Source organism: Sinocyclocheilus grahami, unplaced genomic scaffold, assembly GCF_001515645.1.
Source record: "Sinocyclocheilus grahami isolate Dianchi unplaced genomic scaffold, SAMN03320097.WGS_v1.1 scaffold677.1, whole genome shotgun sequence".
NCBI lineage: Eukaryota > Metazoa > Chordata > Actinopteri > Cypriniformes > Cyprinidae > Sinocyclocheilus > Sinocyclocheilus grahami.
Window position 1 is genome coordinate 434989 of NW_015505856.1, and position 17430 is coordinate 452418.

General features: G+C 38.0%; 1 protein-coding gene across 1 annotated transcript in view; it reads left to right on the top strand.

Moving 5' to 3' along the window:
* The window catches only part of LOC107559192 (roundabout homolog 1), a 296974-nt gene that overhangs the window by 189742 nt on the left and 89802 nt on the right, over positions 1 to 17430 (top strand). The window lies entirely within an intron of this gene.

The following is a 17430-nucleotide window of genomic DNA, read 5'->3' on the forward strand; positions in this document are numbered from 1 at the left end:
CTAAATACTTTTTTCCCCCACTGTATATATATATATATATAGTATGTCTGCATTTACTTTAGCTAGGCAAACTTATGTGTGTGAAAAGAATGGACTTTTCCAGTAAAGGGATCATCCTGTCATGTGCTGCTCACCTGCCACACACACACATTACACACTTACTTGGCAGGACAGGGGTCTCTCTTAATTAGATTGTGCCAGAGCAATTAAACTCTCTGTGCTTGACTAGTCCGGTCTGACACATTCTCTCATTTCTTTCCACAAAGACTGTCCACGGAGAGAACAAGCTCACATCCCACAAATTCTCTCTGTTTCTCCAGATATAATGAACCTACTCTATCTTCTATCACTTTAACTATCAGTCCTGCTAAAGTCCTTTCATGAGCACACCGTGTGTGTGTGTGTGTGTGCAGAGGAGAGACCCTCAGTCCTGTAATCTTTCTCTTTCTGTAATCAGCAGTTTTCTAGGCCCTGCCTCCTTCCTCTCCTGCTTTTTTGGCACATCTTCTTTCTTTTAACCACTATCAGATTTTGATGACTGAATGAAAAAAATTAGATGATGAGCTGAACTTATACCTTGTTCTTTGTACTTTTCTGTATACAGAACAAGATATATATCTCCCCCTTAATCGATTGACAGCCCTAATATATACATGCATACATATATATATATATATACAGGTGCATCTCTCTCCGGCCTGACAGGGCATGTGACAGTATGTGAGGGGCGTAACATTTCCATCTCACGCTTGAGGTATTCAGCCAATCACAACGCACTGGATAGCTGGCCAATCACAGCACACCTCGCTTTTTCAGACCGATGAGCTTTGTAAAAATCAACGCGTTTCAAAAAGACGGGGCATAGAGGAGAAACAATAATGTACAGTATGTGGAAAATAATGTGTTTTTTGAAGTTTAAATCGCATAAACACATTTCATTACACCAAATACACAAAATAATGTTCTTTTTAGCAGCATCATATGACCCCTTTAATACACGAGTTTCACAATTTGAGTTGAATTACTGAAATAAATGAACTTTTCCACAACATTCTAATTTATTGAGATGTACCTGTAAATATACACACAGTATATATATATGTATGTGTGTGTGTGTATGCAGGATTCTGAGGTCACAGGTCCCTCTTATTAGCTCCAACACAGAATTCTGCCACTGGAATATGGAATGAGGGGATGGCGGCTGTCTGTGTGATCCTGGAATTCTGGGAGTGAATATTCTAGCCTTTTGATTCTATTGGTCTAATTTTTTTCTCTACTCTAATTTCTTCTCCTCTTGTATGAACCTAGAATTCTGAAAGGATGGGAATTCTGTTCACTTTTTCTCTCCTCGCAAAAAACAAAACAAAAAGGAATTTGGCATTTGATACTATAAATATATTTTTTCTCTTCTCCTACTCTGTGCACCCAAAATTCTTTTGGGCTAATGGAAGCGAGAATTCCAGAGGTTGGAATTGGGAAAGAGGAATGACCATGATTGTTTAGAAATTCGACACACTGTTATTTTTAACTCTATTTTTTTTTCATCATTTTTGGTAATTGTAATAAAGCCAAAACACAATATACATTTTATATGAAATCTTGAAAATCAAAAATTAGAAATGCTGCCTTGGCAACTAATTGAAATAATAGTAGTAATAATAATAATAATAATAGTAATAATAATAATAATGCCAAAAATGCATAACAAAATTACTAAAAAATACAAATTAAAATGAACACTGAAAATATACAAGTAAAAGTGAATTCAAAATACGAATAAATACTATAATAGTATTGTAATATAATAGTAATGAATAATACTAAAATAACACTATTGGAGTCGTGTTAGAATTGTGTGTGGCCACATGTGAAAGTGTGTGTATGTATGTGTGTGTGTCTGTCACATGTGATTTCTTAGATATGGCTGAGCGGTAATGACCTGCCAGGACACACACACACACACACACACACACACACACACTAGTCAATCGATCCACATGACATTCCTAGTTACATTCAGAGAAAAGTTGCCCAAGCATCCTGCCTTAATTATGTGAGTCCGTGTGTGTGTGTGTGTGTCATGCGGGAACAGGTCAGACCGAGATGTTTTTGGTGTCTTATGGTAAATTGCTCCACTGATTGACGGCTCTCTCCCCCACCCAGGGGTCATTCCAGGTCCCCATCCACTTAGCGGCAGAGTCGCCACCCTGTTCTCCTACAAACAAAATGGCATGGAAGTCTTTGCCCCTCGGAATTCAGATCACACTTGCTGTTATTGATGTGAGGGGTGTGAGTGTGCACATGCGTGTGTTTTCAGGTCAGGGGTGACAGCTGTAGGGCCACTGTGCTTCAGGTGTCACGCTGGACCCTGGTGGTCGCGATGTCATGCCCGAAATGGTGGCCGAAGTTATTGGACACACAGGGGTCGAGGGTCATGATGAGGTAGAGGGATATATGTGGGGTTCAGCATCAACTTTGAGTGAACTACTTACATGTGTCTGCACATGCTCAAATAAGCTAGAGACAAATTATTAGCGTTTCTTTTAGCCAGTAGTCTGATCAGGAGCGTGCATGAGTGATCCAGCTCATTTACAGTTACCAGTGGATTTGTCTTAGCATTCCTTCATCCCTTGATCTTCTCTTTGCTCATTTTTATTTCCTTTTTGGAGGTTGGTTTTTTACAGACAGGTCTGTCATGTTTTTGGTGTCTTATGGTAAATTGCTCCACTGATTGACGGCTCTCTCCCCCACCCAGGGGTCATTCCAGGTCCCCATCCACTTAGCGGCAGAGTCTGCCACCCCGTTCTCCTACAAACAAAATGGCATGGAAGTCTTTGCCCCTCGGAATTCAGATCACACTTGCTGTTATTGATGTGAGGGGTGTGAGTGTGCACATGCGTGTGTTTTCAGGTCAGGGGTGACAGCTGTAGGGCCACTGTGCTTCAGGTGTCACGCTGGACCCTGGTGGTCGCGATGTCATGCCCGAAATGGTGGCCGAAGTTATTGGACACACAGGGGTCGAGGGTCATGATGAGGTAGAGGGATATATGTGGGGTTCAGCATCAACTTTGAGTGAACTACTTACATGTGTCTGCACATGCTCAAATAAGCTAGAGACAAATTATTAGCGTTTCTTTTAGCCAGTAGTCTGATCAGGAGCGTGCATGAGTGATCCAGCTCATTTACAGTTACCAGTGGATTTGTCTTAGCATTTGACTCTTTCTTTACAGTGAACGCACTCCTAATAAAAACACAGCTGTCATTAATAATTCTCTTTTCCATCCCTTCATCCCTTGATCTTCTCTTTGCTCATTTTTATTTCCTTTTTGGAGGTTGGTTTTTTACAGACAGGTCTGTCAGAGTGAGCTTTGAACAAGCACTTGGAGAGAAAACAGATGTGTGTTGAATCACAGGAGTATATTTCTACTGTTTTAAAGATGAATTTTTACAGTCGATATTTCTTATTTGTGATTATCTATCTATCTATCTATCTATCTGTCTGTCTGTCTGTCTGTCTGTCTGTCTGTCTCTCATCTGTATTTCTATCTGCTTGATGCTTGATTCTAACACTTTATTTGACTCTTTCTTTACAGTGAACGCACTCCTAATAAAAACACAGCTGTCATTAATAATTCTCTTTTCCATCCCTTCATCCCTTGATCTTCTCTTTGCTCATTTTTATTTCCTTTTTGGAGGTTGTTTTTTTACAGACAGGTCTGTCAGAGTGAGCTTTGAACAAGCACTTGGAGAGAAAACAGATGTGTGTTGAATCACAGGAGTATATTTCTACTGTTTTAAAGATGAATTTTTACAGTCGATATTTCTTATTTGTGATTATCTATCTATCTATCTATCTATCTGTCTGTCTGTCTGTCTGTCTGTCTGTCTGTCTCTCATCTGTATTTCTATCTGCTTGATGCTTGATTCTAACACTTTGTCTGTCGTCTGTCTTTCTACCTCTATTGTTCTCTGTCTGTCTGATGCTCTCTGTCTGTTGTCTGTCTTTCGATCTCTGTTACTCTATCTGTCTATCTAAAGCTCTTTCGCTCTCTCTCGCTCTATCTGTCGTCTGTCTTTCTCTCTGTCACTCTGTCTGTCTGTCTCTGACGCTATGTCTGTCTGTCTTTCACTCTGTCTGTTGCACTACTAAGGTTTTAGTGTGTATTGTAATCCAACACATTCTCATGTTGTTTATATTAGTATTGGTTTATTGTGAGGAGTTCAGCACAGCAAGGTCTTTCCGTCTAGAATCAGGAATGTGGTAATGGATTTTAACAGTGTTCCTCTCATAGCGCTGACTTCACCATGACAGATTTGAGCTATGAGCTTCAAACATTGGACTAGGGGCCGGAGACGTGTGTGTGTGTGTGTGTGTGTGTGTGTGTGCCCATTAACCTGCTGTGTGATGGATGGGACAGGCCTGGGTGAAGGTGGGGGCACGGCGTGTGTTTGCTGTGTGTTTGGGTGGGAGTCAGAGACCTGCTGCTCTCAAACCCGCTGCTAATAAGGTCCACGCTGCAGGGCTTATACCGTCACTCTGCAGGCGGTCTCTCTCGCTCGCTCGTTTCACTCTTAGTAATTAATACGATTCCATATTCCTTGCTGTATATATCAGTTTGCCTTTTTCAATGCTAAGTTGAGAGGTATGAACAGCTCAGTCTATCACATAGGTGCTTATCACTTTTAACCTCTCACACTGTATCACTTAGATCACTTCAAGTTGATAAATTGTCATAAGACCGGTTCAGTAGGGTCACCAGTTTTATGATGATGAGTTACTAGGAGATTCTATCGTAATGTACATGCGGATTCAGGGTCGAGCAAGGAGAATTTCTTGAATATTTATTTGTTGTTTGTTTTACTTGTAAGTTTGATTTATTTTGCTACTGGTTTAGCTCGTAGACCAGTCATATTTGACACCACCAAAAGGTAGTTAGCGTAGATAACGATTGTAATGTTTTTTTATATTTTTGTAATGGTCATTTTCATATTTATTTATGCATTTAACCCCTTAGTTGTTTTATGCTGGTTAGTGGTAGTTAGACCACCAAAACTTAGTTAGTAAAGCTAAATTTTATAATGCTAAGCATAACAATTTTTAGAATCTATTTTTTATAATGATCATTTATTATAATAGTGCTTGTAAGGCCTTGCAACTTTGGCTAGTGCTAGTTTGGTATTCTTGATGGTAACTCTAAGTTAAAACCTAGCACTAAGACTGGTGTTAAAACGTCTCAACTAAGTCACGTTTGTTAGGTATCAAGGCACGTCTAGAGCACAGTTAATAAGATGCTGAATAATAATCGAAGATGTTTGCTAAAGTCTACATTGAGTCTGTACAGGAGACGGATGATAAACACACCCACCAGAGATTTCCAGCAGCCTCCTGCAGTGCCGGATTTGGATAAACCTTAAAAACCATTCGTAAGAAATAAAGAAGTCCACAGCAATGGAAATGAGACAAGATTTAGAGATGCAACTTGACAAAATATGTGCGCATCAAAGTTTTCCCTGCTCTGTTCTCTAGTGCCTTTGTCTTTCATCTGTTCCAGCGAGTGCCGCGGCACGTCTTTTCAGCAGATTTGGATGTTAATTAGATGTGCAAACTTTAGGGGAACTCATGACGGATGTTTTGCTTTTAATCATTTTCTTTGTCGACACAAGAGTGGTTGTTTCACACAGAAACAAATGCCATCGATGGCTGACAGCACAATGGAGGATTCATAATCGTAATACCTTTAAAAAAAAAACTCTTGCAGCGAAATGACTGAGCTGTGCTGTCAACACCTGTGCACTAGAATGATGATTATTCTTCTTAATTTCCTTGTTGTTTGATAGTTTGTTCATCAGTGTCACGTCAGCGTGCTTTTTTCTTCGTCACGGCAGGCAGCTCTGGGGTTCCTGGAGGGATGCAGTTTACGAGAACAGCAGGGAGCCAGACCGTATTTTTACAAGACGAAAGGCTTTGTGAGTGACAGATGGAACATTCTGATCATGTTTCCGTCCACGTAATGGTTTTGCGTCGTTCGGAAAGGCCTGGAACGGGTGCGTTACCCATCTAGAGCTTTCAAACATACCCACGTCACCCACTTCTTTTTATTCGTCTTTCTTAGTCCCTTTATTTTTGAATCAATAACTGAGTGCTCTCTGCTTGCCTTTTTTTCTCTTTCACTCACAAAGCTCTACAACTTAATTGAAGGAAGCAGAAATGGCTGGAGAGTGATTTATTTGTTTTTGTTTTTTATTCAATGCACGTCATAAATTTATTTTATCAGAGGCATGAATTAACATTTTTATATGTTAGATATACAGCAGTGACCACATAACAGGGCGATTATAGTCAACTAAAACTAAAACTGAAAGTAAAATGAAAACATAGTTACTTGAAAAAAAATCTACGTTAACTGAATTAAAAATTAAATTTAAATAAAGAATAAAATATTTTAATTTATTAATTTCACTGAAATTAATAATAAATCAATAATACATTTGATTTATAATAATAATAATTTAATAATACTTTTCGTTTCCTAAATCTGAAATGGAAAATTAATAAAAACATGGACATAATATATACTAAAACTTAAAAAAAAAAAAAATATGAATTGAATTATGTTAAGCTGAATTTTCTGAAATCACTCTCTTTAATAATGATAAAGACATTTTTAGTGTTGTTAAACTAAACATATTGTGGTACCTAATAATGTGAATTTTCATATAGCCTTTGAAACAACATTTTAAAGACTAAAAGTTAAGTGTTGTGTTATTGTTGTGGGGAAGGATTGCTAGTTAGGTTGGCATGTCTGAGATTTATCTGAGATGATTTCGTTAGTTAATGTTACTTTAGAGAGAATAATTTACAGGTTTAACAGAATCGAGTATCGGAAAGTTGCCAAAAATGTTTACAACACCTATTTATTGCTTAGCCTTTGGAGCCTTTTAAGATAATACTACATGATCTGACAATCTTAAAGAGTGATTAGCGGGTTAAGCCAGGCTTTCTGAGGTGATTTATGCATCGCTTGCCAATATATAACAATAAGACCCCTCTTGGCAGCTCTTAGTAAACAGTAGTGTATGCAATATCTCATGCTGGTAATGAAACATTGATTAGACAAAGATCTCTGAGTTGATTCTGACTCACAGAGACTCACCACAGCAGGAGCACACGGATCTAAAGCAAATGCCTTCAGCCGGACTGACGGGTGAAATGACTTTTTCTCTCGTTTCAGTACAAAATGTCTCATTTTGGCTGCCTTCATGTTGCTTACAGGAGATGCTGCATCTTCAGTCTTTCTACTTGCTCTGTTCCAAATCCTAGTGCGCTGCCTACTGAGGGAGCATTTTAAGGCATCATATGCACACTGCCTACATAAAGCGCGTTTCAAAAGTTAGGCAGCTTGATTATGCTTGATTTTGCCAAATTCTAAGACAGCATCACATGCATACTACATAGAAAATGCAATCCCAGAATGCATTGTAATCTCAGTGCCATAAATAAATATGGTGAGTTTTTTATTAATTAATTTATTTTTAATGATAAATATATTTCCATTTATGCATTTGGCAATTGGGCAATTGCTTTTATCTAAAATGACTTGCACTGTAATTTTCTTCTGTTTGAACTACAAGAAATATACACTTAAAAAACAAATATGATCAATTAGTCATGGCAACATATGTTTTATTCTCTATTTTTCATTACTTTAACTCATCAAATTAATTTAACCGATTTACATTTATATATATATATATATATTAGGAATGGGCATTTTGGGAAATTTCTCATTTCAATCATCGATAGGATTCAAAAACGATTAATCAAGTAATTGGGGGCTGATAAATCAGATAACTTAGATACATAGCAGACGTAACATTACAACTTGTATCTGCACAATAGGATGCTAAGTTAGAGCGATCTCCCGCAGTGATGTGTTTTCATGACAGCGCGCTGAAAGATGGGCAAGGACAGAATTTACTGTAGATTTCTATAAAGTTCTCATTAGAAATGTATGGCAGATTTGTGCTATATTTTCATCTACGTTATTAAGTGTAATAGTTGTAATTAAGTTTTATTTTTAAGTTATTAAGTTAAGTTTTAAGTTATAAGTTTTAAGTTAAGTTTATTAAGTTTTATTTTCCATAAATCGCCTGCGCGTTTTCAAAGTTTTTGAATTATGCCCACAAATATGACGAAAATTAGTATGGCTGCATTATTATAACATCAGTAATAATAATAATAATAATAATAATAAAAAACATCTAAAAGCAATATAATCATTATCGGGCATTGCATTTGAGCATGAAACTAATCACTGATATGCAGCGCTTTCAGCGTGTAATAAATGTTAATGTTAATTAATCAGACGTAGGCTAGCTATTACAACTTTCATCTGGAAAAAAAATGTGCCAATGCAGATGTGAGCTTGACCGAAAGTGTAACTCGGATTGCGCTTTAAAAACACGAAAGTACAATAAATTCACATTCTTAGACTACATTAGTGTCACTATTGTCTTTGACAGTCTGTCCTTCAGTGAAGAAGCAGTCTTTTCATATAGAGCATCTATTCTTTGCATGACGGAGTGTCATACTCGGGCTAAACGTAATGCATGAAATCTTTAAATCCTTCTCCGTCGACGAAACTAATGGGCCGCAAATCTTTCACCACCATTTCAGCGATTAGCTGTGTCATCTTCTCGGTTCTGCCTGCGTTGCATTTTGGTCTAACGGCAAATGATGCAATGCTCGTCTGAGTTGCCGCTCTGTTATGCAAATGTTAGATGATAGCGCGCATTGTACTTGTTGTAGATTTGTGTGACAGCATGGTGGTGCACAGCTTGCACTGAACTGTATTTTCATCGGTCTTCTCAAAGTGAAGCCAGACATCACTACGTGACTTTGAGGCCATGATTCTCTCTCTTCTCACATCTTTTGATGCATCCTGTGGCAAGCTAACCAATCAGAGCTCAGGGTGCCGCCCAAAGTGCTGCTATAACCAATCAGGGGAAAAAAAAAAAAAATTCGATCATCGTTTAGATGATCGATCATCGCTGTCACAGTCGAGTACTCGAGTACTCGATCACTGTTGCACATCCCTAATATATAGATATATATAATTTGCAATGTCTTGTACAGCCAACTCAAGTTTTTAAGTTGAAGTAGGTGGAAGGTTTTTTTATTTATTTTTTTTAAGTATACTTATAATTAAAAAACAAGCAAACAATAAATGGGTAAAATGTTTGTTTATTACAGTATTACATTGAGATGCCTATTTTGAAATCAGCTGATATTTAAGTCTCCCATTTATTATATGATGCACAGAGTTTCTACCTATGTAGAGCGTTCCAAATTACTCACTTAAGAAGTTTCATTCTATTTAGGGTGCTGCCTATGTAAGGATGAATCATAAACTCACAAAATTTGGCACAGAGCTTCTATCTTCCCCTATTCCAAATCTTCTCCAAACAGACGTGATAGAAATACACTATGGCTTGAATTATGGCAGGGCATATTTTGAGAAACGTTTCATTTCATGACAAACAGCCCTTGGAAGTGTTCATTTTACAGTGCAGACAGAATCGTTTCTCAGGTCTGCGCTGGATTGATTTATAATTCCGTGCTGTACAGTCGCTGTCTAATGGTTGTTCCTGATACGTACGGATGCCCCAGATTGTTTCATCTATCAGCAAATTATATAAAAACACACATTTCCAGAGTGCTGTTTGATGCAGAAGTACACTCTTGCTTTCTTTCAGCATTTCAATTTACTCCTGCTGTCAGCCTAAAAAGCCTCGTCTTGGCTCTAGCTAGTTTTTTTTTCCTCTTTGAAAACAGAGGAAGACATTAGGCCATTATATGGTCTGCCAGTGCAGCTTTGAGACTTGAGCAGGCAGACGTGGTTTGTTGAGTGCTACCAGAGATCGCAACGAGCCAAGAAAGAAGGCAGGCTGGAGGGCTTGAGTAAGGAACGGGGCAGAAGGGGAAAAAGAAGGACGACAGGAAGAGGGAGGAAGAAATAGAGCAGCACAGATGCATTATGTGTGCTTGCTGACACACTAAAGATGTGGTCTTCACAGCTGGTGAGGGAATGTGCCCTGCAGCGACTGAGTGGGGTAAGATGAGCCACATCTACTTAAGATGTTCTCTAAGCAAAGAGAAATGAGGTAAAACTAATGTTCTTTGTGACATTAGTTTTACATTACAAGAAAACATCTATTTTCAATATTTTTGATAGTGAAAATGATTAGGGAAAGTAGAATAAATACATATATACAGTGGGTACGGAAAGTATTCAGACCCCCTTACATTTTTCACTCTTTGTTATATTGCAGCCATTTGCTAAAATCATTTAAGTTCATTTTTTTTCCTCATTAATGTACACACAGCACCCCATATTGACAGAAAAACACAGCATTGTTGACATTTTTGCAGATTTATTAAAAAAGAAAAACTGAAATATCACATGTTCCTAAGTATTCAGACCCTTTGCTCAGTATTTCGTAGAAGCACCCTTTTGATCTAATACAGTCATGAGTCTTTTTGGGAAAGATGCAACAAGTTTTTCACATCTGGATTTGGGGATCCTCTGCCATTCTTCCTTGCAGATCCTCTCCAGTTCTGTCAGGTTGGATGGTAAACGTTGGTGGACAGCCATTTTTAGGTCTCTCCAGAGATGCTCCATTGGGTTTAAGTCAGGGCTCTGGCTGGGCCATTCAAGAACAGTCACAGAGTTGTTGTGAAGCCACTCCTTTGTTATTTTAGCTGTGTGCTTAGGGTCATTGTCTTGTTGGAAGGTAAACCTTCGGCCCAGTCTGAGGTCCTGAGCACTCTGGAGAAGGTTTTCGTCCAGGATATCCCTGTACTTGGCCGCATTCATCTTTCCCTCGATTGCAACCAGTCGTCCTGTCCCTGCAGCTGAAAAACACCCCCACAGCATGATGCTGCCACCACCATGCTTCACTGTTGGGACTGTATTGGACAGGTGATGAGCAGTGCCTGGTTTTCTCCACACATACCGCTTAGAATTAAGGCCAAAAAGTTCTCATCAGACCAGAGAATCTTATTTCTCACCTTCTTGGAGTCCTTCAGGTGTTTTTTAGCAAACTCCCTGCGGGCTTTCATGTGTCTTGCACTGAGGAGAGGCTTCCGTCGGGCCACTCTGCCATAAAGCCCCGCCTGGTGGAGGGCTGCAGTGGTGGTTGACTTTCTACAACTTTCTCCTATCTCCCGACTGCATCTCTGGAGCTCAGCCACGGTGATCTTTGGGTTCTTCTTTACCTCTCTCTTTACCTCTGTATACAGTGGGTACGGAAAGTATTCAGACCCCTTAAATTTTTCACGATGCAACAAGTTTTTCACATCTGGATTTGGGGATCCTCTGCCATTCCTCCTTGCAGATCCTCTCCAGTTCTGTCAGGTTGGATGGTAAACGTTGGTGGACAGCCATTTTTAGGTCTCTCCAGAGATGCTCAATTGGGTTTAAGTCAGGGCTCTGGCTGGGCCATTCAAGAACAGTCACAGAGTTGTTGTGAAGCCACTCCTTCGTTATTTTAGCTGTGTGCTTATGGTCATTGTCTTGTTGGAAGGTAAACCTTTGGCCCAGTCTGAGGTCCTGAGCACTCTGGAGAAGGTTTTCGTTTAGGATATCCCTGTACTTGGCCGCATTCATCTTTCCCTTGATTGCAACCAGTCGTCCTGTCCCTGCAGCTGAAAAACACCCCCACAGCATGATGCTGCCACCACCATGCTTCACTGTTGGGACTGTATTGGACAGGTGATGAGCAGTGCCTGGTTTTCTTCACACATACCGCTTAGAATTAAGGCCAAAAAGTTCTATCTTGGTCTCATCAGACCAGATAATCTTATTTCTCACCATCTTGGAGTCCTTCAGGTGTTTTTTCATGTGTCTTGCACTGAGGAGAGGCTTCCGTCGGGCCACTCTGCCATAAAGCCCCGACTGGTGGAGGGCTGCAGTGATGGTTGACTTTCTACAACTTTCTCCCATCTCCCGACTGCATCTCTGGCGCTCAGCCACAGTGATCTTTGGGTTCTTCTTTATCTCTCTCACCAAGGCTCTTCTCCCCCGATAGCTCAGTTTGGCTGGACGGCCAGCTCTAGGAAGGGTTCTGGTCGTCCCAAATGTCTTCCATTTAAGGATTATGGAGGCCACTGTGCTCTTAGGAACCTTAAGTGCAGCAGAATTTTTTTTGTAACCTTGGCCAGATCTGTGCCTTGCCACAATTCTGTCTCTGAGCTCTTCAGGCAGTTCCTTTGACCTCGTGATTCTCATTTGCTCTGACATGCACTGTGAGCTGTAAGGTCTTATATAGACAGGTGTGTGGCTTTGCTAATCAAGTCCAATCAGTATAATCAAATACAGCTGGACTCAAATGAAGGTGTAGAACCATCTCCAGGATGATCAGAAGAAATGGACAGCCCCTGAGTTAAATATATGAGTGTCACAGCAAAGGGTCTGAATACTTAGGACCATGTGATATTTCAGTTTTTCTTTTTTAATAAATCTGCAAAAATGTCAACAATTCTGTGTTTTTCTGTCAATATGGGGTGCTGTGTGTACATTAATGAGGAAAAAAAATGAACTTAAATGATTTTCGCAAATGGCTGCAATATAACAAAGAGTGAAAAATTTAAGGGGGTCTGAATACTTTCCGTACCCACTGTATATGCAATAGTACATAATTATATATGTATATTGAACTAATATATATTTGCCTGAATAAATGTAAGTTCGACATGCAAATAATTTACCCACTGACATACTTTCTCATATATTTTATAATTTTTTTGTAGGGATGTAACGATTCACTCAACTCACGATTCGATTCAATTCACGATTTTGATTTCACGATTCGATTTTCTCACAATTTTTATTTTTTTGTACAAAATGAGAAGACATTATACACTAAATGAAAAAGTTTTGTTTTATTAGGCTATTGCTGCGCGTTTCTTTGTGAAATTGAAATATAACAAAACTAAATTGACATTTTAAAACAACCCCCAAATCAAACAAGTTTTTTTGTACAAAATGAGAAGACATTATACACTAAATGAAAAAGTGTCGTTTTATTAGGCTATTGCTGCGCGTTTCTTTGTGAAATTGAAATATAACAAAACTAAATTGACATTTTAAAACAACCCCCAAATCAAACAAGTTATACAAATAAAAGAAATCTCTTAATATGAACAAACTAAGGCTTTGTCTGTGCTGTGTTTCCATTTCAAATTAGAGGCAACCACTGGATTTTAATCATGATCCAAACAAAGATGCAGCATACATGCAGTATGAGTAGTTTTTAATCTAAATTAGACTATAATTTCGAAAATTTGAAGCAAAAACAGAATGACTTTAGTTTTGTGAAACTATACTACATAAAACCTATCTGAAGGAAACAGCAGATGAGCTGAATGAGACGCAGATTCACTCTCTGACAGCAGGTGGCGCTTATGAACAGCAATGATACAGTGTTTCCTTGTTTACCGCTGTAGACAAAGCAGAGCTGCGCTTATGAACACTACTTTAATATGCATTGTTCAGAGGCAAGATGAAAAGAAAATACCACGTACACTTTTCTAAAGATAGTCAGTTCCCCTCAGAGATACATTCATATAAACGCATTTTTTTGGTTCTCAACTGATTTGAATCGTCACATTTTTTAATTGATTTTCAACCGGCTCGCGGTTAATCGTTACATCCCTAATTTTTTTTTATCTATTTTGTTCGAAATGTTTCTCTCCCTATGTATGATAAGGGTAACGCTGCTGTTGGCGCATACCAAAGTGAAGCGATGTTGGATTCGTTTTCGTCTTTGTCTTCTCTTGCCAGCACTCTGTCATGCTCTGTGACATGACACATTGGTTTTCCGCCATGCAGTCTGTTTAGTATGCGGTGCTGGTTTTTGATTGGTTGACCTGGAGTCATTAAAATAAGAGGGCGATGCTGATTGGCTTGGCCTTTCCTCATTGACTTTTAATTCCCCACATTGACATTCTGAAAACTGCATCTCCTCGCGGTCTGCCGAAGCACCCTCCTCCAATCGCACGACTCTTCCGTGACCGACTGTCAATAACAGCCGAACGCTGATCAAGCACCCAGAATCCTCCCAGGTCAGGGCGAGCGACCTCATGACCTCATTCAGCTTACCTGCAAATAATGGTATATTAAAGCACAAAGGAGCCTAATAACAGGACATGCATTAAGCGTCTGAGCTGGCCGTTCATCGAAGGGCAGCCAAGGACACGCCCAGCCCAGAGATTCCTCACAGGATGGGCTATTAAACAAAGGTCGGAGGTCGCGGTGAGCATGCGGAGGGGAGCTGGTGTTAATTGCATGGCATGGAAGAGCTCTCTGGTGCAGGGCAGCTGTTGGGTATAAACTTTGGCCTTCGCAGCAGGAGGCATGACTGTACATGACAGGTGCTGCTCGGCCCTCGACCGCCGGACCCCTTCTCAAGTTTTTATTTGTTTTGATGAGCTATTTTGAATGTTTTGATTACTTTTTTTGGACTTTTAATAGATATGACTTAAACAGCCAGCGGTAATGAACTATATTTCTTTGGCAAATACGTTTTTTGTTGCGAGTCATTACAATAATAAAAAAATAAAAAAATAAACAAGCAGCAGCAGTAGTAGTCATAATAATAATAATAATAATAACACACATTACTATTATTATTATTATTATTAGTTGTAGCACTACCATTAGTATTCCTATTTGATTTGTTATCATTATTTGTTGTCTAAAATATATTAATTTTTTTATTATATTTTAATGTAATTATTTTATTTTATTGATAAAAAAACTCTTAAGTAAAGAAATATATAGATTAACAAATTGAATAAATTTTATCTAATATTTTTTGACCTGAATACATTTACATAAATATGACATGCAAATTGTAAGTGAAAGTAACAACAACAAACAGCAATGATAATAATAATGTTCAATAATGTTGTTGTTAAACTATTTAAATGTACTTAAAATAATTGATTTACATTCTATTTTCAATAATTTTACTTACATTTACTTATTAATAATTAAAAAAAATATATATTTGTACAACAAATAATAATAAACAGATAATAACAATGTTAGTAGTGGTAGTAATAGTGGTATTTGATTTGTTATAATTTTTTTGTATACATTTTTATTATTATTGATGAAAATAATCAATAAATGAAAACATGCATAAATTAACTAATGTAAATTAATAAATTAGTCTAATATATATATTTACCTGAATAAATGTGCTTAAATTTGACATGCAAAAAAAAAAAAAAGCATGTCCCCACAGTTTTTTTTTGGTTTGTTTTCTTGAGGATTCCCTTTGTCTTGTGTGGAGGTTTTGGTTGGTTTTCAGCAGCTGTAAGGTATGATCATGATCTGGTCTTTGGCTATTTCCTGGCCTAGAATGACTCCTAAGCCAACAGTTTTTGTCTCCCAAGAAGGAAAAGAGTAAGCAGTTTGCTTATAAACTCCGTCTGCATAGAAGGCATAGTCTCCATTTCTGCGGTGGTGGAAATCACAGACTCTGGCTGCAGGCAATGAATCGCAGAGCACTTCCTCTGTTTGAAAACGTTACACGATACTGTTTGGAAGCAAAAGGCTTCAATTAGTCTCAATGTGAACACAATGTTTAGAATTCAATAGGCGATCTGTGAGTAATGACTCTTTATAAAGAAAGAAAACTTGACTGAAGTGTAGATCTGGTGACGTGACTTGAGTTTGGGAGTTTGTAGAAATGCATTTCCTGGACGGTTTGTTGCACTTGTCTTTGCGTAGGTGTGTGTGAATGTGTTTACATGAGTGTTGGTGTGTGATCTTCAGTGCTGAGTCACTGGAATTAAATGCACTTTGTAGGTCACAGACTTTCAGATAGCTATTTGTTGAGCAATTACCACACAAAGACTCTTTACGCATGAGGCGAGTCAAGACTCCCGGGATTTTCGTTTTTTTTTGTCTTTCGTAGAGACTGCTCGACTTCCAGTTTTCCCAATTAAGAAGACAGTGATTTTGAATATTCTGCACCTGAGCTCTTTAAAAATCGCAGTCTCAGCAAACCAATAGCAGCGGCAACGATTGATGCACCTGATTAGATTATTGATTAATACAGCATATTAGCCATATTTGCAATTAAGCGAGCTGGAAGGTTTTAGAATAAAAATAACAGCAGTGAGTGTCCTTTTATTAGAGACGTGAGGAGAAAACATTAGCTGCAACCTTGTATGGCGCTGATGCTTGGCAGCTTTTAAAGAGGTCGTGTTCTTCACTTTTTTCCCAGAAGTCATTTTCTTGTGTTAGTCAAGGTTTCTTGCACAACAGCAGCTGTAATTTAGTTTTACATGATACTTTTCCACCCTTTCTGTAGCCTTAAAGTTAAACAGGTTATTTTTAACTTCTGTACCTTTAAAATTTCTATATGTCAATTACATCTGTTTTGATTGGCGGACTGCTGTTTCCTGTGAAATGAGTTTGAAAGGCACACCTTCAGTGTACCAGCTGTCAAAAATGCCGTAATCTACTCTTTTGCAGCATTTTATTCTCCTGAAGTCCACTTATAAGGTTTCTTGCACTGAAAAGAGCCGTCATTTAGTTCTATATGATCTATATTTTCTAACCTTTAGAATATTATTTTTTTATTTTCCTAATGTACCTATAAGATTTCTATATAACTGACTAACATCTTTGCATGTTAAATCAATCAAACACATACTAATATCAAACCGTTTTAAATAGGAAGGAAAATCCTGTGATTTGGCATATTCCAGATTAAATATAATGTCAGCCCATCTTTTATTACTCAAATTATTATTTTTGTTTTGTATTTTTTATGTGTTTATTTACTTATTTATTATTATTATTATTTTTATTTTAGTATTTGTAATTTATATGTGTGCGTAGTTATTATTTATTATTTTATTTTTTATTTATTATAAAATTGAGTCTATTGCCTGTGTGTGTGTGTGTGTGTGTGAATATATACAGTGGGTACGGAAAGTATTCAGACCCCCTTAAATTTTTCACTCTTTGTTATATTGCAGCCATTTGCTAAAATCATTTAAGTTAATTTTTTTTCCTCATTAATGTACACACAGCACCCCATATTGACAGAAAAACACAGAATTGTTGACATTTTTGCAGATTTATAAAAAAAGAAAAACTGAAATATCACATGGTCCTAAGTATTCAGACCCTTTGCTGTGACACTCATATATTTAACTCAGGTGCTGTCCATTTCTTCTGATCATCCTTGAGATGGTTCTACACCTTCATTTGAGTCCAACTGTGTTTGATTATACTGATTGGACTTGATTTGGAAAGCCACACACCTGTCTATATAAGACCTTACAGCTCACAGTGCATGTCAGAGCAAATGAGAATCATGAGGTCAAAGGAACTGCCTGAAGAGCTC